The sequence below is a fragment of the Lissotriton vulgaris genome, chromosome 6 (assembly GCF_964263255.1).
Source record: "Lissotriton vulgaris chromosome 6, aLisVul1.2, whole genome shotgun sequence".
Taxonomy (NCBI): Eukaryota; Metazoa; Chordata; class Amphibia; order Caudata; family Salamandridae; genus Lissotriton; species Lissotriton vulgaris.
Genome location: NC_141694.1, coordinates 1,609,155,799 through 1,609,180,386, shown reverse-complemented (window position 1 = coordinate 1,609,180,386; position 24,588 = coordinate 1,609,155,799). Strand labels below are relative to the sequence as shown.

Genomic DNA, 24,588 nt, shown 5'->3' with positions numbered 1-24,588 from the left:
GAGGAGACCTGGAGAACCGCTCGAGGCGCAATAACATCCGCGTCCGAAATGTGCCATCCAAATCAGAAGAGGGGGACATTACGGCCTATCTGCAAGGCCTTTTCAGAGACATATTAGGGGAGCCCGATGACTTTGAGATCCGCATAGACAGCGCCCACACGGTGGGCCTAGCACGGCGGGCACCAGCGCCACCTCCGGATATTCTAGCCTTTCTCCCGGATTACCAGCTTAAAGAACGGATCCTCCAGGCAGCTCGCCGCAAACAACCGCTTCAATATCGGGGCCAAGCGGTGGAACTCTTCCAGGACCTCTCAGTGATCACCCTGCAGAGGCGCTGGTCTTTTAAGGTGGCCACGGCGTTCCTACGCAACAAAGGGGTCCCATATTCCTGGGGCCACCCATTTAGGATCATCTTTAAGTGGCCCTACACCAACTCAGATCTCTACAGGAGACCTGCGACCTCCTTGGCATACCCCACGACCAAGACACGTCCGGAGATGAGCCAGACGCTCACGCGTCCAACCCAGCGCTTTCACGGCCGTCCCGGGGTGGCTGGCAGAGAGTGAAGTGCAGGAGAGCAGCTAAGAAGAGCCTTAAGCCGGACCCAGCAACTGTGGCGCGAGAACACGAGGCAGCTATCCAAGAAGTGACCAAAGACACGAATAGTGATGAATGAGACGCTTCACAGGGGTGCCTTCCTACAATGTTGTACAACCATGGAGGGGGGGCGGGGGGCCGCTGGGCCTCAACTGCCACATTTTCCCCTTGACTATGTACTTCTCCCCAGGCCTGACCGAACTGCCTGCAGGCCTGGGACAATATTCGCAAGATGGTTGTTCACAGTTGGGGTTGGGGATGAGGGGGTGGGGAGTTGAGAAGGGGGAGAGTTGGGGGGGTTGGGGGGTAGTGGGGGGGGATCCTCCTTGTCCACTAGTGCTGAGAGGGGTTATCTTTTCCTTTTCACCACCACAGACCGAGTGCAGCGCTCTGCAGGTCCAGCTGACCACTTAAGATGACACGCCCTTTGACTGTTCTCTCACTTAACGTGAGAAGGCTTAATAACCCGATCAAGCGCAGGGCAATTCTCTCTCTCCTAGAACACTCAAAGGCTGATATCTGCCTCCTACAGGAGACACACCTGCTACCCTCCAGCCCAGTCATGGTGCCCCTGTCACTGAAGACGCGGCCATCGCCGCGACTTTCGGAGACTTTTATGCTGAACTATATGCTGCAGACCGACTTGATTTGCAAGCAGGTCGCGACTATCTGCAGGGGGCCGCCCTCCGGTCTCTGAGTGAGGTGCAAGCGGAGTTCCTCGATCGGCCCATAGGTCTGGAGGAGGTGATCTCGGCGATATGCCGGCTCACATTGGGGAAGTCGCCGGGCCCCGACGGCTACTTGGCGGCCTTCTATAAAACATTTTGTCCACAAGTGGCCCCTTTGCTATGCGACCTATTTAATACCTGCGATCAACCAGGTGCCATTCCCCCGAATCTGCTAGAGGCCGAGATATCGGTGATACCCAAGGCTGGCCAGGATCCCGCCCGGTGCAGCTCATACAGGCCGATATCCTTGTTAAACATTGACCTCAAGCTCTACACTGGTATCATCGCGAGTAGGTTAGCTCCGTATATATGCAGCAGCTGGTGGAACCCGATCAGGCGGGCTTTATCCCGCAGCGGCAGACGAGCGACAACACTAGGCGGGTCCTCCACCTAATCGAGGCTGGCTCACAGACGAGGCCGGGATGTATGCTGCTCACCATTGATGCTGAGAAAGCATTCGGCCGAGTGCACTGGCCCTACTTGGACCTGGCGCTGCAACGGTTTGGCATGGGAGAGACTCTCCGCAATCGTATCTTTAAATGCTATCGACAGCCGACCGCGACGGTCAGAGTTAATGGTCACACCTCCCCACGGTTCCCGAATGGTAGGGGGACTAGGCAGGGTTGCCCGCTCTCACACCCTCCTATTTGCACTGTACGTTAGCACAGCGAATCAGGCGCCATAATCTCATTAAAGGCATCCCGTTCGGCGGGGACACACATAAGGTCAGTCTATATGCAGACGACATTTTACTCTCACTGATTGAGCCGATGCGCTCCCTCCGAGCACTTTTTATTGAGCTTCATACTTTTGCGCTGGCCTCGGGCTTTAAGGTCAACGTGGAGAAATCGGAGGCCCTGAACATATCTCTGGCACCGGACGTATTGGTGGAAGCTAAGGCTGAGTTTGACCTGCAGTGGTCCGATTCTACTATTCCCTATCTGGGGTCCTGCTGGCACCGACTGTGCGAGCCACCGCCGACGCCAACTACGCCAGGCTCGGCTTGCGTCTAAGCGAGGAACTTAGGAGATGGAGGCACCTCACACTCTCCTGGCTGGGCCGCATAGCGGCTGCGAAGATGACTCTGTTGCCACAGATCCTCTATGTCTTTCAAACCCTCCCTATACGACCCCGGTGGGATGGCTCCAGAAGACGCAGTCAGACCTGGCACGCTTCATTTGGAATGGCCGCCGCCCGCGCTTTAAACATTTGATTGCTGTACTCCCTCCCGAGTATGGCGGAGTGGGGCTACCTGACCTGACTTTATACTTTCTGGCGGCCCATCTCCGCACGCTGGTAGAATGGCACCAACTAGAGTCCAGCAAACATTGGCTTTTCCAAGACCAGGCGGTTGCGGGCAGGCCACTCCAGGGTGTTCTGTTCTTGCCAGGCCGCCATAGACCACCCAATCTCTACGCATCGCTGATCACGAGTACCGCCCTAGACATATGGGACAGGGTAGCGGTCCGGCACAACCTCACCTCCTTCCCTTGTCCGAAGACGATGCTCTTCGACAACCCCGACTTTTCCCCCGGCCTCGACCCTCGTGCATTCAGGGTTTGGAGGACTACGCCCTGCAGGGACTTGGGGCACATGTTCGACCTTAACGGCATCCTCCCCTTCCAGAAGGCGAGAGAGGACTATTGCATACCAGAGACGGATCGTTTGCCCTATCTGCAAGTCCGTCACTGGGCCTTGTACCCGTCGATTAGACCCGGCGCGCAGCGCTTCCTCACACCGTATGAAAAATGGCTGCTGACACGCACCTCCGATAGAAAGCTGCTCTCGGACCTGTACCAACACCTGCTTCTCACCAACCGCTACACATACAATGCAGGGAGGGCCAGGTGGGAGAAGGACCTAGGGAGACAACTCACACGCAAGGAGTGGGAGGGCATATACCACAGAGCCAGGCACTCGGCCTATCACACGGGCCTTACCGAAACGTTGACCAAAGTGGTCACCTACCGGTACCACACGCCTGAACGCCTACACCGCTGGGACCCCCCGCGTTAGCGATCGCTGCTGGAGAGGCTGTGGAGAGCTTGGCACGCTGGAGCATTTACTATGGAGCTGCGATCGCCTCCAGCCTTACTGGAATTCAATCCTAGACTTGGTGGACATGCACTTAGACACTTGGCTCCCGCGCTTATGTGTTGCTTGGCTTCCCTAACACATTGATGTATCCCCTGAAATCCATGAGGGGAAGGCTTTTAGCAATTGCACTAGGGGCAGCACTGCAAAATATAGTGGCTCACTGGAGAGACGCTCAACCCCCCCGACAACTTGGTTGGCTACATAGGCTATGGATGGTTTTGGGGATGGAGAAACTATCGCTGACGAAGGCGGGGAAGAGGGAGGAGTTTGCAGACATCTGGCGACCGTTCTTGACCCTGCTTACAGGAGAGTTCAGGGAGCTGAGCTGTCCCAGCTACCTGCGATTGCTGCGCCTCGCAGATACCCCACTTGCAGATCCCAAAACACGGCCACGCAAGCGAAAGGTCCAAGGGCGAGATGCCATCCATGAAACCCTTTAGAGTAGTGGTAGTTTGCTGTTTGTTTCTTTGCTCGGCAGACAAGGAGGGGGTGGGGGTTGTTGTGGTTTTTCTTCTCTTTTGCGGTTTCATAATCTAGCACAGCTTGCAACTGTTTCTCAGCTTTTGAAACGCGGCCGGCCCGGATGTGTTGTAGGCGGCTTGCTGTGTCTAACGCTTTACGAATGGAACTCATTCCGGCCTTGTTTACATGAGTGTATTGTCATTGGTCGGCCAATGCCGTTCCGAGCACTGATTGCTGTATTTCACGCAATGGTTTTTCTCAATAAAAAAGATTTAATACTAAAAGAGCTGTTTCAGATTCGGTCACATGCCACATGACAATGAATAAATTGAGCCTTGGCACAGTCTGTCACATGCTAGATCACCTCTGAAAGGCAAAACTATTCATAGCAATCTTTCACCAGAAAGGACAAGATAGCTGGGCTAAAGTCACAACGTGTCAAATCCTCACAAGTCTTGAAGCATGCGACCCACCACTACATTACATGACAAAAATTAAGGAAACATAAAAATTATGCATATTTGTAGAGGGCACATTCAACCTAACATGTCTTTTAGAGCTATTGATAATTAACAAAAGGTTTTAAGGGGCTAATTTATCAAATATCAACTACTAAAGAACTACATTTCTGCGACTCTCATCAAAGGCCAACACTGGAAATATGCTTAAGTGGGCAAAAGGCATCAAGATTACTCCTTAATTCTACTTTTGTTAAAATAAAAAATACTCTGGATTTTCTGCCGGATATATCTCAAAGACCACATCATGCAATGATTAAGTTAATTCAATTTCAACTTCAAATGTTCAAACCCTAAAAAACATTTTAAATTACAGTTTGCACATGACTTTCAATTAGCAGTTAAGGGGCCTCTAATCTCAAGCCCAGGGTATGGCTAAGATATCTGCATGGTCTACCCAAAGACAGACTTGCACTGCTCAGAGCTATCCTCCATGCTGCTGTATTCTGGATGAAGAAAAAAAATGAAGCTTGAACTGAACGCCAGTCCGATGTTGCGAGGAGTACTCTCCCGGTCCCGGATACATAACAACAGATCATGTGAACTTTTTATTCTTACTTGGACGCCAAATTGAATACTGAGCGAGTTTCAGTTGAATTTCGAATAAGCGAAATCTTCTTCCTGTAAAACGGAGTTTGTGGTAATTTTGGAATTGAAGAAATATCCTGATAGCCTTGAAGAAGTCAGAGATGCGGAGGCATCATTACTGACGAAACACGTGTTGGCTTTGGATGATTTGAAGATTGCCATATATGACTGACAAGAAGAATTTATCAGATTTGAAGAATATCATCATAAAAGATGATTGATTGGACTTCTTTACACTCGATGCGAAGTTGTGCTCAGGACATGGTTACTAATGCTCATGGGAGCCTATTACTACTTCTCTGTAGGCCCTTAAATGGCTAGGTACAGATGCTCTATGAAAACAGTCTTTCACACAAGACTCTAATACTCAACATTCCCAGATAGGTCACAGAAACTGACACTATATAGAAGCTCTTGCACCATGATTAGTGACAATAATTAATCCCATCCCACCTGTGCTGTCAAGAATAAGAGCAGACTACACAGATCCTTCATAAGTAGTCAACCAAAAATATGGAATGCTTTTCTCACCCACATCAAAAACGCTACCTCTTTCGTTTTTAGAAAAGTTTGTTAAAAACTATGAGTTCTTATACCCAGATATCTATTTAGAAAGATGAAAATTCAGTCACTATAAGACTTCCCCGAACTATATTTTGCTCCTAGTCGTAATCTATTACTAAAAGCATGGACATTTTTCATCTACTTTAAAACATACAGTCAGTCAGAATAATTTATTTTGGTTATTAGAAACCATAGGAATATAAGTAAAATGATTAAATCACATAGGATTCATGAACACAATTAAAAACAAAACAATGAAAAACTTCAAATCTCACAAAATATTATAAACCAGTCATACACAAAACGAACAAATCCCTCTGTTTTATAGCAGCAGGCAAGAACTGGCTGTCGGACAAACAAACCAATGGAGGCTACAACATTTGTAGACACAGGAAAGTAGGTCTACACCTTGTAAAACCACATCTTAGTACAGAGACCATATCTTTCCATCGCACAGTAATATAGAATTTCTAAAACATAAAAAGCATAAGTATTGATACATAATCATATGTCCAAGAATTAGTATGAATAATTTAGCCATCTTTAGAGAACAAAAAGTGACAGTAAATACAACTCAAAAGAAATTTAAACAGCAACCGTCATAAGAGCTTAATACAAAAGTTAAAAATGTCTCAATGTTCAGCGCAGCTTTTATTAATAAAGAAGAGCTTACATAGTATTTTGTTAGTTTCAATTGTTTTATATATTCACACTGCTAGAATTAGAAAAAGATTGCTTGGCTTGAAATGGTGTCCCTTTTTAATAGAACTTGGATGGATAAAAATGTCTGGTCGCGCTAGGTCATTACGAAGCTTCTTAATATATTTAAATCAGTGCCTTTTATTTATAACATGATTTATAAGCAATATGTGTTCCTGCCCCATTAAGAGATTACTTCTCATTGGCACTTTAAATGATAACCTTATTGCCTACTCTTGGATTTCTTCCTCTGTAGAGGGCAATATACGCAAATGTATTAACTCATAATATAGTTTCTCTTCCTAATCTTCTTTTACCAACAACAACTTTCAGGGATTCTTGAAGTTTTTTTAATTACTTCAGCTAGGACAGTATATGTATGATGCACTACAAATACATTTGCATATGATAAACTAACATCTTACTTGTTGATACTCAATTCTTCTTAATATGTATCCAAAACCAATGTGTTGGACTGTTTAAGATGTATTGTACAGCTTTCTGAAAGCCAGATAAGTAAGTGATTGTTGTGCTATATAAAATAATGTAGAACTTAATCAAATAAATAAAAGTTCAAATGGAAGCCTGTGGGGTCTAATAACGCTACTTTATTTCAGAAAATGTTATTAGAGTTTTATGATAAAAAAAGTTTAAACAGCACAATAGAAAAAAAGTAAGTGTACAAGTGTGTACAGCATATGATACATGAGACGCCACCCAAGTACTGCAAATGGCATGTGATTTCAAGTTGTTGATTTTTCAGGCCCTGTATTTCAAGGCTTAGTTACTGGTTAAAAAGCAGACCAATAGTCCCCATCCCCCAAATCCACACCCCATCTAGTCCAAGACTTCACCAAGCATGTGCTTTAGAAGTCAACTTCTGAGATAACATTGAACTATTTGGTCTATTGTTATCGCACCCATTCCCGACCAAAGCAAATAACTAACTATTTACTAAAGTGGACGAGATATTTAGAATGCCATGCAAACACAAGTTACGATTTCTGAAAACGATGCTGTGTTCCAAGTAGTGTAAACGTTGCCTGACCCACTGTCCTACATTTAATTTAAATGTACCCTCCGACTTGAAAAGACATGTAAAACATTTGTCCCACCTGATACATTGTTTACACTCCACTGTAGCTGTTCAATATTTTCATTCGACGACAAGTTCGAGATGTGCAATAAACACCTGAACTGCGAGACTGACACAGTCCACTAGAGGAGTTGTCTGTGCCCATTCAAGTCCCGATGTTGACTCCCCCTCAGTATCAAACTTCTACCTTCTTCATTGGTACTCAAGAGGAGGATATCAGGGGACACTAGCAATAGTTTCACACAGATGCATATTAAATATTTAGCCAAGTGATTGAGTAGATTATGGGGCACGCATGACATGCTTTGGACAGGAGGAGCAGAGTAAACATTAGTGTTCTTGTTGCAGTATTTCTGTTATTTTTTTACTGTGGCTTTAAGAGAAAAGTTTAAGCAGTTATTTGTTTTTTGCCACAATTGTTCTTATTATAAATCAAAACTCCTGATGCTAGAAGCAGCAGCATCGACCATGAAATCAAATGAAAGTAGCCAAATCAATACTGAGGTCACAATGCCTGATCAACACAGGTAGTGCAAACACCACCAAGGTCAAAAGATAACAAGGACTCAAATTTGTAAAACGTCAGCGGTCTACATCAAGCTTTTAAATCAACACTGAAAAGTAAGACCAACATCAAGCCAAGTAATAAAGTGTATTAAAAAAGCAAAAATTATAAAAAGAAAATATTATACACGGTGGTCTAACATGTTGCTCTGCTACCGTGTTCACAAATAACGCAAAATCCTGGACACGTAACAAAAAACATAATACCTTTGCAGCACTAGAACCCGACATGAATATATCAGATGGTCATTGCTGCTCCCCACAGTCTCGGCACTGCACTAAAGTGCTGGTGAGGCTTTACAAGTTTCCTTCTTAAGGATTCCCTCTTGGCACCCTGCCTAGCCCCTGATAAATTGGTTAATGAAAACCCAAGCACGTCGCATTTCTTCTAACAGAAAACGTAGTTATATTACACTTGTCCTCCGGAAATCAACCTCCAACCTAGTCAAATTGTTAAAAAATTACTTGCTTCCTGAGACATGCATCTGCCCACCCTAATAACTGGTAAGACTTGTGTTTGGATGTCTAAAAAGGCTACAACGCATAGACATTCTTCCGTTGGACACTCAGAAATGTAAATTTTTTTTAGCATTTTTCCTCCCGGCTTGCATCCACGTTTGACCTTCCCCACCTTCCTAACTCAGGATTCAAATTAGATCTCGTCTCCTTTGGGAAATAACAGAAATACATTTCCTTCTAAACTCATGTAAACAAATGAGCATGTATTCCAATTTCATTTTACACAATACATGACCTCATTTTTAATATGCAATAAGTGATTCTATCTTTAAAATGTTACACGTCTTAAGTATAATTGAAATTACGTTATAGTAACTTGTATGACACATTACACCATATCAACTATGGACATGTGAAAACGAAAACATTATAGTGCCTGCAGCAGCTGTGGCATAATAGTGCCAAGGTAGGAGTGTAAATATTTGTCAATACATTAAAATACAAACAGGGTCAGAAAAGAGGAGTCCAATCAAAGTCATTATATATAAAAAGCATAAAAAATAATCACCAAGACGGGGGGAGGCACCACACAACAGTATTCCACAAGTAAATCAACAAACCAACTAAGCAAGAGCTCTAGCCAAGATGTCTGGGTTGTATTTGTTGTGTCTTGTCAAAGAAGACGCTGCCCTGACATTCTGCCGCCTCGTCACAGGGATTGGGAGCGTATACGACGTTTTAGCATTAACGGTATGTAGCAGTGACTCTTTCTGCTACGTAGTGAGTGGGATTACGATTCGGATTCAGTAATAACAGTGCAAGGCAGCTAATGAATGACAGCACGTGTCAAATGTCATAGCTTTGAAAAAGTTACTATCCACAAAACACGTGGCAGATGAACTACGCTGGGATTCAAGAAATTAAACATAAGACTACATGCTGAAGGATAAACTACTTAAGGTCAAGAATAAGTAACACGCTGTGTAATGATGTGTGGGTTTACATGTGATGCCAAGTATTACATATTCATAAAGTTTAACATCAGTGGGTTGCCTATGTAGGTGCCAGGGCCATCGTTCTGTACTAAACTATGTACAACATGTGTGGTATTAGAAACCAAACCTGTCGCTAAAACCTAGGAGAAATACGTACTTGCCAAACCTACTACATTTGTAAATACTTATTTTTCATGCGAATGTTTTCGCATACACTGACTCGCCATACTACCACTCATAAATTCAGCAGTCTATACATTTCATTTGACCGTGCACACCCAGTTCATTGAGCCGTACACACCCTCGTTAATTAAGTGTTCACTCGTTGGATCTACAGATCCATCCAGACGCCCATCCATTCACTCATCCGCTCATCCACCCTTATAATCATTTAACTAATCGTCGTACTCTACACTAAGACACCAATGTACTCACTCCCCCGATGCTGCTTTCTCGCTTTCATTCACCCAACAACTCACACCTCACTGACGATGTACTTTCACATAAAAAAAATCTAACCCATTGGATTTTTGTGCGCGTGTTATGTTCTTATTGGCATGAATTGTTTCGCAACTTAGATAAATCTCTATTAGAATAGGTCCCCCCTAACCGTTATTAAGGAGACTACCTGTACTTACTATTAGAATAGGTCCCCCCTAACCGTTATTACGGAGACTACCTGTACTTACGGACAGTCCGTGAGTTCAGCCTCATAGCCGTTGTCCACTGCTATTCTTTTCACTCATATCATTTGGCAATAATTTTAGCTCGCCTGGGCAGCGTAACGACCAATCCCACGTCTGTACACATTCGGTGAATTGTCAGGGAGTGATGCTAATATGTAAGGTGTCCTACGATTCGAGTATTGGAGGAACCCCAGCCAATCCTGTTGCGCCAGGCAGAATTCAGAGGTTTTGATTGGCTGTGGATTCTACACGTGTCTCTGTCTGAACCCTATTGCGTATCATATGCCGCCCAGCCGCGAGTGTGCGGGGTTTAGGTGCGAAAGAACTAGATACTAGCCCAGTGGTTCCCAAACTTTTTCAACCTGCGACTCCCTTGACCTAATTGCCCACTGGCCACGGCTCCCCATCATATCACTTTTTTTAACAGGTGCAGGGATGGAAGCCCTACCTTGGGAGTACTTTCAGTGTTCTCCCTGACATTGTGATTTAGCTGATGAAGGTATTATACATATATTTATAATAAAATAAAAATATAAGTAATTTAAAAACTTTTAATTGGTTGAGTATGTATGTTTGCATGTCTGTGTGTGTCCGCACACACATATGCATTTGTGGATGTGTGTGTGTGTGTGCATGAACATTTGATGTAATTTCTTTCATTCTCTTCTGGGGATGACATAACCTCAGTGTCTCAAATTTTGGACTAATATGGCAGAACCCCAGCAAATTAGTGATTTATTTTAGAAACTGAAGGGCCCCACATTGAAAGAGGAGAACATGTGCCGAGCATGTTCGTGGCATACTATTTTACAGAGTCTGAGGGTCACTGCATGGGTCAAATGGACATCAAAAAGTCAAGATAACTTTCCGCTTTTTTCCCCTGCCACGTGCAAGGTAGAGACTGCTTACATTTACCACTGTAAAAAAAGCTAATATTGAATATCACTTTCTCCAGTATTGCTAAATGCAATGTTATCATAAATCTGTCCAAAACCTGTAATTAATAGTTTGTCCTTTAATAAAAAAAAAGTTGCTTTACTACCTCATTTAGACATAGGGGCCTACAAATCTCTACAAAACTAGCACAACAATTATTTTATTCATTATATTGACGTCATTGGTTACAGCAAGATAAAGTAACGTGACCAGTTTCTTTATAAAAGTTGGTGTGTAAACTTTAGACCAGTGCCAAGAACTGAGGTTTTCAGATCAAATAGCAAAACATTCTTAAAGTCTGAGGGCGAGCAGCAGGCCGGGCCTGTGCAGCGATGCCAGTAAGTGCCAAAGAAAGGCAAGCCAAGTGCTGCACCCTGCATTTTAATTTACATGTCATTGAGGAAGCAGCAGTGATTAGGGCTGGCTGCTCGGTTCTGACAGATGACAGCTCTAAGAAGAGGGTTAGCACCTAACCCTCTTCTTAGAGCTGTCATCTGTCAGAACCGAGCAGCTGGCCCTAATCACTACCTACCACAGTCTTCCTCAAAGACAGGTAAATTAAAATGCAGGGTGCAACACTTGACTTTCCTGGGTTTGGCACTTACTGGTCTCGCTGCACAGGCCCGGCCTGCTGCTCGCCATACCACGGTTATGCAGCAAGGTCATCAAGTAAGTGCCAAAGCCAGGAAAGTCAAGTGTTGCAGCCCGCATTTTATTTTACAAGTCATTCACTATTTATTATTATATTTTTCATTTCTACCGCCGACGAAGCGCATGGGTGAACCTACTTCTACTTGTATGTAAAGAAGAGGGTCTCGAGTTCCGGAGGAACCCCGGCAGCAATAACACTTGTTATGTGCGTTGTGTGCCTAAACTACGTGAGGCATGTACATGCATATGGCGGTTGTTCTGTTTGGGCCAAACCATGATCCTGATTTTACAGGTGGCACTTTCAATTCCCCCATATGCTGCGCTGCAGCTGTGCCAAAATGCCGGCTGACAGGTACCACTTTTACGTCCCCTGCATTTATGTGCTGCGGCTGGGCCAAATCAAGCTGTCTGACACTGCCGGTAGAGCTTTTAATTCCGCCTGTAAACATTACATACTGGGGGCATTCCCTACATTTCAAAGACGTGCACGGCGCCCCTCGCTAGTCCTAATGGCGCACCGGGGTGCTGCGGCGCACAGTTTGGGAACCACCGTACTAGCCGGTTGGTGACAGCCTGTTTCGTGCAGTGTAGACCATTCTAGAGGGACGAGGGGATGGAGTGCAGGGCGGAGTATGGCTTCACGTGGTGACTGAGCGATGGCTGGACGGTTGGACATTAACCATATGTGGAGAAGTCAGGTCCATGCAGGTGACGGGATAGTCCTTTTTAGGTTTTGCCTGGCGTAGCACTGCGCAGCAGTGTTCGCGCAGGCGAAATCTTTTGAGAATCAGTATGGGGCTCTGTCCCGCCTCTCTATTCCATTGGATAGCTCCATAAATGGAGGATAGCCATTGGAACAGAGATGCGTCAGTCATTGCTCGAGCAGATTCGTGGGCGTTCCGGCGATTTTTACTCATCCCGCCCCTTTGTGAACGTCATTGCGGCGGTGGGTGGTGGTTTATTTATTTATTTTTTTATGTTTGTTTTGGTCATTTCTCCGAAGATGGCGGCCGGGCAGTAGCTTACTTGAGAAGCTCCGCTGTGCCGTCCTGAACCAGCGTGTGCCAGTTCCCGCCCCCCTCCTGCTGTTCGTGTGCCAGTTCCCGCCCGCTGTCCGTGTGCCCGTTCCCGCCCCCTTCCTGCTGTTCGTGTGCCCGTTCCCGCCCCCCCTCCCGCTGTTCATGTGCCCGTTCCCGCCCCCCCTCCCGCTGTCCGTGTGCCCGTTCCCGGCCCCCCCTCCTGCTGTCACGGCACCTCTGCTTTTTTTTGTGTGTGTTAGAATCTGCAGATTATGCTGCAGATGATGGAGTATGTGGCAAATGCGTATCCATATTCCTGCGGAAAACGCTCTGGTCGCAGAATCGAGCTGGCTTTATTGAAGTTCTTTCTAGTAACATGGAATCTGCCCTGACCGTCTATCGCTTCACTTTACACTTTGTGATCCTCGTGGTTTGCAGTCCGACTTGTCTAAACTGTCCCGGAAGTTGGTTTAGTCTTCCTCTTTCTCCCTCCCTACCAGGATTAGTGCCTGTCACACCCTGCCCGTCACGCACCCCTGGCTAGGTCAGCATGCTGCGGACACCCTTCCACCCCTCCGTAGGGTCGCGCTCTCCCGCTCCTGAGGGGAGTCTGGTGTTGTGTTCGTGCACAGGGTGGAGTCACGTGTCTTTGGCCCACTCCCAGCCTCTCCTGAGGAACGGAGCACGCAGCTCTCTAATAACAGCTGCTGGGAGTCTTCGGTAGCAAACACTACAGCTGGGCATTCCCACAGATGGGGGAAACGTCCAGGAACGTAACGTCTATTATTTATTAAACTAAAAAGCCTCCATCTAAAGTAGTATTTTTTTAAAGTCACGTTATCAGCATTTGGAGAATACACTGTCAATGTATGGCACCGCAGCACTTCCAGAGTACGGATTCTATACATATGGATTTGTTATTTTTTTATCTGCATATTGTGTGTGGCCAGTGTAGATTGGTTTGTTCATGGTTTTGTTTAATCTTGGTCTGTATTAGTGACAAATATAAAGTTTCCGACCTGGATTTAAACCTACTGTATTTGAATGCTTGTGACAAATGGCTTTGCCGTTTATTTGGTGGGGGTGACGTGGCTGCCTTCAGCACTATGGACAGGTGCAGCACTGAGACTGGGACTGCACAGCGCTTGGTGCACGCGCACATTCAAGGCCACTTCCAATAGGTGGGCACCTGTGTACTTGTCGCTCTGCTTACTACCCCTGACAAGGTGTGGTTGGGTGGATGGAGTCAGTGGATGAATGGAGCGGAGTGGTGGCTAGGTGGATGGACTTAGTGGGTGGATGAAGTGTGTGTGTGTCTGTGTATGTGGCTCTGTGTATGTGTGTGTGTGTGGCTCTGTGTGTGTGTGTGTGGCTTTGCATGTGGCTCTGTAGATATGTATGTGTGTGGGACTCTGTGTGGGTCTGTGTGTGGCATTTGCGAGAGATTAAGCTATTGGCATTGTAAATGACAGTGCCATTTATTTATCTGTTTTCAAAACCAACACATAAATAAAAATGTTGGCATTTATAATGCCAATGCCTCTAACTTTTTCAAAGGCGAGACCGTTGCATTGTAAATGCTTGTTTTTTTATTTTATTATTAAAGACCAGGACCCCTGAAATTATATGGAAGAAGAGGACTAAGTTATGCGGCAGGGTTGACTGAATTAATAATGCAGCACGTTTTGTGACAGGATGATTTCATTATCGTTTCGTTTTCAGGCCATGTTTACTTGAACGCACATGCATTGCTGGTTGCGAGGCATATTGGCATAGATGCATCAAGCTAAAAACCGGTCGCAAACGGGCAGATTCTCAGAATTTGCCCCTTTGCGACAGGTATTTTTGCATTTGGGATCGCAAAATCTTGATTACTTAAATTGTGATTGCATTTAAGGAATCTCAAATTGAGATTCCTTAAATGCAATGCATGAAAGTAAAAAAATTAGCGATTTTGCTGATGGGGGAGCAAATTACCATGAAGTTGAACTTCATGGTAATTTGCAAAAACTTTGAAAAATGCACTAAAGTGCATTTTTCGAAGTTCCATTTTTACACACAAACATGCCCTTAGGGCATGTGTGTGTGCAAGATGTACTCATATGCAGATTTCAGGGGTGCAACAGGGTGTCCTTTTGACACCTTGGCACCCTTGAAATTGCAATCTCAATTTGCGATTCTCTAATTGCGAATCGCAAATTGAGATTGTCTTTCCATTCATTCATATGGGCACAAAGCCCCCTTGGGTTGCCATCACATTTTATGCCAAACAGTCCTGTTATAAATGTCCTGTATAAAGTGTGAATCAAATATATGATGCCATGAGCACTTTTTCGAAAATGATATTGGGAGTCTCTCCTTTTTTCGCTACCTCGTAATGTCTTGTACATGCACGTGTATTTGCCTTCCTCAGTGGATCCGATTGAGATATTGTTGCTAAAACTTATATTCACCTAGATCTCAATCCGGTCTATGGGTTATTCTCCTGTTGTTCTCTATTATAACTTTGAGTGACTGCATTTTGCTCTATCACAAACCCCTCGTCTGCACACAAGGGAGTTCCCTTCAGTGTCAGAGTTTTTGTTTTTACTTTAGTGTTTTCTGTGTTTAGAGCCCAAGGTGAAAGCAGGATAATTTATACCAGTTGTGAGCACAGTCCGCATTCCATGCTTTATCAATTCCTGCCTCCTGCACTCAATTTCTCTTTAAATGTCCTTTGTTTATCTGATATTTCACAGCATAACTGATTGTCTGTTTGAAACTATTCTGTATTAAATTATCCTCTTTTTACTATTCATGCAGTATACTAATGGAAACGTCAATATTACACATTTTAATTTATAAGTGGGATATTCTTCAGAACACTTTATTCAGGAGTCAATTTCACCAAAGGTTCTTTAAAAGCCCTTGACCCTTGGTCATTGCACAGCTCCCCTTTGCCGCTGATGGCTCCACAAGTCTGAAACTGCTCTCAGTCACCGCTGCCCCTAGATTGATCCCGTTGCTCATAGTTACATTTGTTGTAAGTTTAGTCTTAATTTATTGGCTTATCTTGTACGTTTTATTTCTTTAGTTAAATGAATTTTGTTTGGTGTTTTGTTTGTCTTATTTTGGGTTTTGTGCCCTCCGTTGTTGTTGGCCAAACCTTCAAATGCTTTTCCTCCTGCTCCAGACGCAGCTCCAGCTCCCCGTCCTTCCGACAGCGCCCCACCTTCCTGGACTACATATGGAGCCCACTGCCGGACTCCAGTGAGTAGCCCTTAGCCATTGCACCGCTCTCCTGCGGCCACTGATAGCTCCACAAGTCTGGGACTACTCTCCCAGTCACCGCTGCCCCCAAGTTCATCCTGCTGCTCATGGGCCTCCTTGATTTAAGTTTAGTCTTAATTTATTGACTTTTTTTGCAGTTTTATTTCTTTTGGTTTAATACATGTAATTTGGTATTTTGTTTGGCTTATATAAGGGTTTTGTGCCATCCGTTGGTGTTGTCCTGCCCATTCCCGCCATTTTTTTCCTGCTCCCAATGCTGCTCCCGCCAGCCTCTCTAACCTTCCTGGACTACTTATAGTGGCTGCTGCGAGGCCACACCGAAGGCAAGCCTTTCTGTGCCCTCTGCCTGGGTCCCTGGTCCCCCCACCATCCGCTGCTACACCACCAAGGAGCTCCTGGACCTGAACACAACAGCGATTGCTTCACTTCTTCCCCGCGATCAACCAAAGGACCCTTCTTTTGCCGACCCTGCTCCACAGGACCAACTGCCCGCACCGCACTGCACCCTGCATCGCCTCTACACAGAGAACTATGATCAACCCGGAACCATTCCAGTCCATCCTGCACAACACCTGCTCCCTTTGCAAACATTTTTATAGGGAACAGTGGTGTAAAGTTAATCGATAAATTGTTTGCCGCAGGAATTCAGTTGTCACTAAGTCTACCTTGACAGACCGCCCTGACTTCCTTCGTCTCTCATTGAATTACCCACCATAGTAGAGACGGAAGCGCCGTTTTTTCAAGGTGAAAAATGAGTAACTACGAGGGTCATTCCCGGAACACCTTACATAGAAATGAAAATGCTGAATTTATATGTTCACCTGTTTTACATAGAAATGAAAATGCCAAATTTATATGTTCACCTGTTTTTAAGGAATTATTCAAAAATGCACCCACTAGTACTGTGGTTCCTTGACTGCCCTGACTTCCACCGTCTCTCTCTGTGTTTTTCAACCTAGTAGAGCCGGAAGCGCCAGTCCTCCCCGCTCACAAGCAATAGTGATGTAATTTTTAACTCTCGCCGCATGGACACCAAGATCAGGTGGCTCACCATATGCTGCATGTTAAGTTGTTACAAGTATCACAATGGATTCACCTGGATCATTCTCCTTTTTTCCTTTTCTCCTTTTATCTTACCAGGTGTTATTCATATAACCAGGCAATTATTATTGGTCTTAATGATGATCCCACTAGTATAGCGGCAAGGGATCGAAACGACGACTTTCACATACAGTGTCGCAATTGTACCATTGTGTTATTATATTGCTGCCACTGACGTTTTGAACTTGCAGTACTATGTATTAAGATGCAAGCCACGTTCTGCTCCAAAAAGTTATTGCCTGAAAATCTAATTTGTTTTCTACCTTTCTCTTGATTTTTTCTTTCCCTCATACTGGGTACAGGACTGTACCCTCTTTATTTGTGTGTTTTCTAATTCCCAAAAATCTTCTACATTTATGAAATAAATATTCCATATCCGGCTGGACATTGGAATTGAACTTATAGTACTCATTGTGGTCTATAATTGAATTTGTTCGGATACTATTTTTTAAACTTAGGACCACTGTTCCTTATAAAAGTTAGTTACCCGCGGTCCGAAGCGATCCTATCGGGTCCCCTTGTTTTGTTTAATTGACCCTTTGCAAACATGCCACAGAAATCTGGACACCACCATAATCTCCCCTGACGTAGCCTTCATCACTGAAATATGGCTCAACCCTCCTCGAACCCTGACATCACCACACCACTCCTGATGGCTACATTATGATACACCGAGAATGCACTAACAAACACGGCGGGCGTCACCATATCCTTCAGGGAAACTGATCCACCGTCAACAAAAAAGACCCAGCTCCTTTCATGGAACACCTTCGCTTTCGACCACAGACCGACGCTAAGACCACGATAAAAGGCACCCTAGCCTTCAGTCCCCAGGACCCCGAATAGCTGTCTGCGACGTCATCTCCAACCTCATTGCCCCCCCAGCCATCAACTCCCACCACTACCTCCTACTGGGCGATCTCAATTTCCACGTCGACAATGCAAACTCCATCACCCTCCTCGAGAGCCTGAGCAACATTGGCCTCGCAACACTTGCCACCAAATCCATGCACAATGCCGGACATACACTCACCTCCATTTTTACCTCCAGCGACATAATCAAATTCATCCACGTCACGGAACTCACCTAGACCGACCACGCCATTGTTCACTTCACCATCTCCAGCGCTCAGCACAACATTGCCATGCACCACAGCTCTCCCTACCGCAGCTGGGGTAAGGTAACCGAGACTCAGTGGACACAGGGCCTTAGCACCATGCAACCCGAAATGTTAGCAAACCTGGACCAGGCCATCCAGAGCTTCTCCGCCTAAACCACCAAATCAGGCCCGAGAAATCTACTCACCCACTCACTATAGCGAGTTAGACTTTATCAGGTCGAACTATTTTAGCACCTACTCGTGTGTTCTGGCAAGTAAACTTAAGCTGAAAGGAAGTGGTGTTCTGTTCAGTTAGAAAGTGGTTAAGCAATAAAGAAGTCTTTAAGTCTTGTTTTTATGTTAAAAGTTTTTCTGGCTGTCCAAGGACAGCGGTCTAGTGTCAGTTTGTGCTATCAAGATCGTGATTCTTCTGGGACGGGGTAGGATTGGGTTTTTAAAGCAAACTGATGGCTCCAGTGTGGGTATGAGTCTCCGGTGGGGGTAGCTTGTTCCCTGGATCTGCTGGAACATTCTTGTCTGGCAGGTGACTTGGCATTATACTGGACTATTTACTGACTTCATGACTGCCATTTCTGTCATTCATCCCCATTGACTCATTGAGAAGACATGGAGTAGTGGTTTCTGCCTTGTGATTACTTGTACTAAAAACGTACTGGGTCATGCAAACCTCCCTTCGATATGCCAACAGCCATGTCTCTTTCACGTGGGTTACCACCCACAGGCTATGGTTACACAGAGGCTTGAACTTACTTCCAGTTCTTTTTTCCCTCAGCAACACATGGTCACCATTTTTTATGTCCTTGTTCTTGACCCTTTTTCGCCAGATAACATAATGGTTTGCTTGTTCTCCTTTTTCACTGATACTGGTTGCATCGAAAGGTTACAGAGCCCTTGTGTGGTGGCATGGAAAGGCATCAAGAGGCAGCAGGTGTGGAGGTGACACTTTGTGAGTGAGTGTGGTGTGATGTTCGCAAAGGAACTTGTACAGAGTCCACTTGAGGATGTCTCCTTCTAGTTCAGCTATTCTTATTGCTCTATTTAGTGTGTGCATAAATCATCCAACCTTGCTGTTAGCTTAAGGTCAATTTGCAATTATCTTCCTATACTTGACATTTAAAGACCAGAGGTTATCTGCTAAATTCCTGACTTTGAATAGGTAGCTGATTGTAAGTACAAATTTCTAATGGAAATCTGTGCTTGTCAATTCTGTCCCTTATTATTTGTATCATCTCTTCTGCATCCATTGTTTGCATGAATTCAAGTTCCAAATACTTGCTAAAGTCATCTTCTGCGGCTAGAAGGTGTTGTTCATCTGGTAAACTAACAAAGTCCATGCTAACTGTTACCCATGGAACGTGGGTGATTCTTACGGGATGATGGGAGCAGGTGGTTTAAGAGGTCTTGTTGCTAGCCACAATATACAGGACGCAACTGCCCTTTTCTTTGAGTCGATTCCTGGAAACAACACCATGTGGCAAATTCTCATCTTTGTCTTTATTATCCTTTGGTGTCTATGGTGTCTACGGTGTGCCAGGTTTCATTTGTTGGTCCAAATAATTCAGTACAAGTAGATGCCTCCCTCTTAGGGGTGCTTCATCATCGGATTGGGATAGTTTGTTTCGTATCTGGTAAAAATCTGAGTTCATTTTATAATCCGGGTGTCCTGCATGGAATGGTGACTGTGAGAAGTTGGCCTGGTATATGCTGTCCACAAATTAAAGTGGGCACCCTGTACCAGTCCAAATAACCCTTATGGTGATTTAAGAGGTCAAAGATAACTTTAGAAAGCTACCCAAGTGGTAGCTGTGGAGAGCACCCTTAAGGATTAGTCTTGAAAGAATGTTAAGCAGCTTGTTTTACAAGACTGCTACTGTATAGTATTGGTTACATGAAAGGAGAACCACACAGTAGTTCTAAAAATATGTATTTATTGATATAACACTCATGTATGACCCAGTATCTTCTACACGAAGATACTCACAAAGCACACAATGCTGTAGCACAGAAACAATAGTAAATAGCACTAATACACAGCGGGCTCCACGGGGAGACCAAACCATGTACTAAATTAGTGATATAAGAACCACAACTTGAGTCAAGACCTTGTCTAGAGGATGTAGAATCGCTGTGACCCGAAGGAACCACCCAAGGTGAGTAAGTAGGGACCCCACGGAGGACAGGTGCAGTGTGGGAACACAACAGTGTGCATGTACAATTCTATGGGTGAGTTGCAGTTGAATTTTTAAAGTTTAAGGACCCTTCCCAGTGGACTTCCAAGGAATCCTGTGGAACTTAGGAGGATGAAGAGCCACCCCACCCGTGGATACCGTAGTACCAGCGTAACCTATCCCAGGGAAGCCGGGTGCATAGGGCTGAAGTGGCGTCGGAAACCGCTGTTGATCTCAAATGGGCAATCGGTAGACGAATACCCACCGATGTTGGGTGCTTCAGGTGCATTGAGGGGGTTCTTGACTCTGCAGCCACTGGGACCAGAAGACGTCAAGGATGACCAGGAGCTGGATACAAGCTGTCCCACGAAGGATGTCGTGTACTGAGGGGTCGGTGTCCAGCTGGAGCACCAACAAACCTTGGCGACTGCAATTCGCGCAGTGGGTAGAAAAAGGTTATGTTTCGGACCAACAAGGTCCAGGAGACTCGCCAAACACAGAGGAGTCAGGGCAGGCGCAACCAGGGGAGCCCAAAGAAAGCAAAGCTGTCCCTCAATGGGACTCACAGGCCGGAGGCACAGGAGTCGCGAGGGGACTGGACCTGGAGCAGTTTCACAAAGCAGCAGCCCAGGGAGCACTCAGTGCAAGGAGGCTGGAGTTCTTTGGAGAAAATGGTGCCAGAGGTCGGGGCTACTCGGAGCCTAATGCACTTGCTCGGGAATTGCTAACAAGCATATGCACTTGCAAATGGACGCTGTGCACAGGCGTATGGGTATTGTAGCTCTCACGAGGGATTCAGACCTTAAACTTGGTGAGAGGGCAGCTCGGCCCTCGAGGGACTTGGAAACCCTCCACCTGTTTTGCTGGAGCCTTCGGAGTCCGTAGGAGCTCAGGAGCAGCAGACTGGTCAATGGTGATATGGTGCCCGGGGTTGCATGAGAGTGACTCCTTCACTTCAAGGGAGATGTTTTCAGTTATCCTTGAAGCTCCACAGGTCCTGCACATAGCCTGTATGGTGCATGGGCACAGGCGATGCTCTGGACAGAGCCAAGTTTAATAGCATTGCATTTCACAAGGCCAAAGGTAGAAAACAGAAATGAGAGCTACAATTCCTATGTGGATTTTGTGATTTGAGACTCGCAACAAAAATTAGAGCATCAGAGCACTAAAAGGTGCTTGGCTCTTGACTCTAACATGCAGCAAACCTTCAAAACTGTAGTCAAAAGATGAAATACTGCTTCCAATTGAATTGGACAAAGTGTATGAAAACAAATGGACTACAAATGTACTCATGGTTCCACAGTTCGATAATGAAAACAACAAGCAAATTACAGAGAAAAGTCAGGAAATATGAGAAAAATAATAAAACTTGAAAACAAAAGGTATCAAGCATCCACTATTACTGAAAGCAACACTAAGAATGAAACAGCAATATCAGTGGGAACAATAAAATAAATGGCAAGGGAGTGTGGGGGATTCCCACACTAAATCCTGTGGTGCTCCTGTGGAGGTGACTACCTCAGTTTTTTCAAAGAGTACTCGAATTCAACAATCCAATAAATTCATAATGATTTTAATCCATAAAGTCATATATTAATATTCATATAGACTGTAAAGTTTAGTTCAGTTCATTCAACGCACACGTTTTGATATGCCAATGTCCCTATGCATTTCGGGACCGGAGTCCCTTCATCAGGGGAATAAGGTTAATCTGTGGAGGAAATAAACATTGCTTTAGGAAGGGGACTGTTCCCTCAACGTACTAAAAAGAAGATAGGAAAGAGTAACTGGAACGTGAAAATCACGGGTGATAGGTGGGGGCAAAAATATTGATAATGACCGAACACTGGTGTAAAGTTATGCAGTTCGTTACACTTACGCGGCTGTTACGTGACAAAGGAAAGTTAAACGTGCAAAAGTGAACAGTAAAGTAAAGACACCTGGGTGGAGCCAAAAACGGGCCGGTGAAGTCGGAACCTGAAACTAAACGAATCATCAAAGTCCCCAAAGTTGACACCCGGTAAGTGTGCATCCCAACGCGTAGTCAAGACCAGCTGTCGAGTAAATAGAATCTTACCCAAAACGTTCTCTGTACAGCGTGATAGCGTTCTAAGGCGGTTGCCGATTCGGTGACCTGAAGTGCCAAAGTATGCGCAAGGTTTGTGCAATAACATAGATGACGGACCAAGTGGAGTAAATAACATAGTGAAAGGACTATGACCACAGAAGTCGCTGTACTATTGGAGTGAAATGTGCAATAGTAAAGACATCCCGCAGGTTCCAAATAGTACTATAATATTCCCCAAGAAAGGTCATTAAAAGAAACCAAATAGTCGCAACAACTAGAAGTACGCAGTGATACAGTGCCAAATTAGAGGTTATGTTATCCGGTCGGTGTCGGCCATGTTGAGTAAAGAAGTGTCAGAAAATACACATTTTCAAAACGTAAATAATACATCAGAAAGTAAATGATTGCAAAATTCAACGAGAACCTTATACTACCTCTAATCAATCGCTTATGAGACTTTAAAGACAAAAGTATGAAAAATAAACAAGGACAGTAGCGATGTAGAGGAAAAGGCAGAAATGAAATCTTTTGGCAAGGGAAAAAGTGTAGAAGCCAAAGAAGTAAGGGTACATATGAAGGATACAAGCAATAGAGAGAAAAAATGTACAAGGGAAGGGTACATGAAGAAAGAGAGGAAATAAAAGAAGAAATGGTTAGGAAAACATGGAGGGTTAATAAACAAAAACAAAGGCAGATATAGAGAGCCAAAAGCTTGCGCATGTTTTTAAAGGAAACAACTATATTCAATCCGTTCGTTAATTCCTTTTGGTTGGTTTGATTCCAACAATTTGATCAAAAAAGTTCGCGTTGTAATAATCTCTTGCGATTATCGACGCCCGATCTCGTAGGGACAACCTCTAGTACAAGGAACCTTAGTTGGCTGATGTTATGTTGGGCAGATATGAAATGGGCTGCTAAAGGAGACTTCAAGTTCTTGTTCCTTATGGTGCTTTTGTGCTCCGTTAAACGGACTTTAAGTTTCCTTTCAGTCTTTCCCACGTAGGGTAAGCCACAAGGGCACTTCCGCAGATACACCAAGTTCATAGAGTCGCAGGTGGCGTTAGTTTTAAGTTGAATTTGTTTGCCAGATCGAGGATGGTTCATGGAGTTTCCTTTGATTATATTGTTGCAGTGACTGCAATTGTGGCATCGTTTGGTACCAGAAAAAACTGTAACAGTAGATTTCGGTTTGGATTCCAGCATGTTTTTCAGATTATTGGCTCTTTGGTAGGCAAACAATGGAGTGCAGTTGAAAATCCCTTGAAAGTCTGGTTCAAGTTGTATCATTTGCCAGTTGCGTAAAATGACGTTTTTGATCATGGGACTTCTTGAAGAATATTTGGACACAAATACAGGTCTTTCGGTTTTGCGCTGGCCCAAATTTGGAGTTAGAAGGTCTTTTCTGTCTTTGAGCGTAGCACGTTCACAGGCAGCCAATAGGGTGGCTTCAGGATATTTCCTTTCCCTGTATTTTTGCAAAATGTTTTGTTCAGTATGAAAATATTCTTCAGGTTCAGAGCAGATCCGTTTAGCCCTGAGTAACTGTGAAAAGGGTAAGTGTTTTTTCAAAGGAGTCGGATGGCAGCTGGTGTACAGAAGAGCATTGTTCCGATCCGTTTTCTTTACGAACAATGAAGTTTTTTTCACAAAGCAGCAGCCCAGGGAGCACTCAGCGCAAGGAGGCTGGAGTTCTTTGGAGAAAATGGTGCCAGAGGTCAGGGCTACTCGGAGCCTAATGCACTTGCTCGGGAATTGCTAACAAGCATATGCACTTGCAAATGGAAGCTGTGCACAGGCGTATGGGTATTGTAGCTCTCACAAGGGATTCAGACCTCAAACTTGGTGAGAGGGCAGCTCGGCCCTCGAGGGACTTGGAAACCCTCCACCTGTTTTGCTGAAGCCTTCGGAGTCCGTAGGAGCTCAGGAGCAGCAGACTGGTCAATGGTGATATGGTGCCCGGGGTTGCATGAGAGTGACTCCTTCACTTCAAGGGAGATGTTTTCAGTTATCCTTGAAGCTCCACAGGTTGTGCACGTAGCCTGTATGGTGCATGGGCACAGGCGATGCTCTGGACAGAGCCAAGTTTAATAGCATTGCATTTCACAAGGCCAAGGGTAGAAAACAGAAATGAGAGCTACAATTCCTATGTGGATTTTATGATTTGAGACTCGCAACAAAAATTAGAGCATCAGAGCACTAAA

The 24,588-nt window shown here is 44.9% G+C and overlaps 1 protein-coding gene across 2 annotated transcripts in view; it reads right to left on the bottom strand.

Annotated features, from left to right (window-relative positions):
- The window catches only part of MCFD2 (multiple coagulation factor deficiency 2, ER cargo receptor complex subunit), a 109,687-nt gene extending 99,490 nt beyond the window's left edge, over window positions 1-10,197 (bottom strand). The window contains exon 1 of one of the 2 annotated variants that reach the window (XM_086927775.1): window positions 10,057-10,197. The gene's annotated coding sequence lies outside the window, so the exon portion shown is untranslated. Of the gene's footprint in view, window positions 1-10,046 lie in introns of both variants that reach the window. The other variant, XM_086927776.1, reaches the window with a different exon arrangement.
- Between the last annotated feature and the right edge of the window lie 14,391 nt (window positions 10,198-24,588).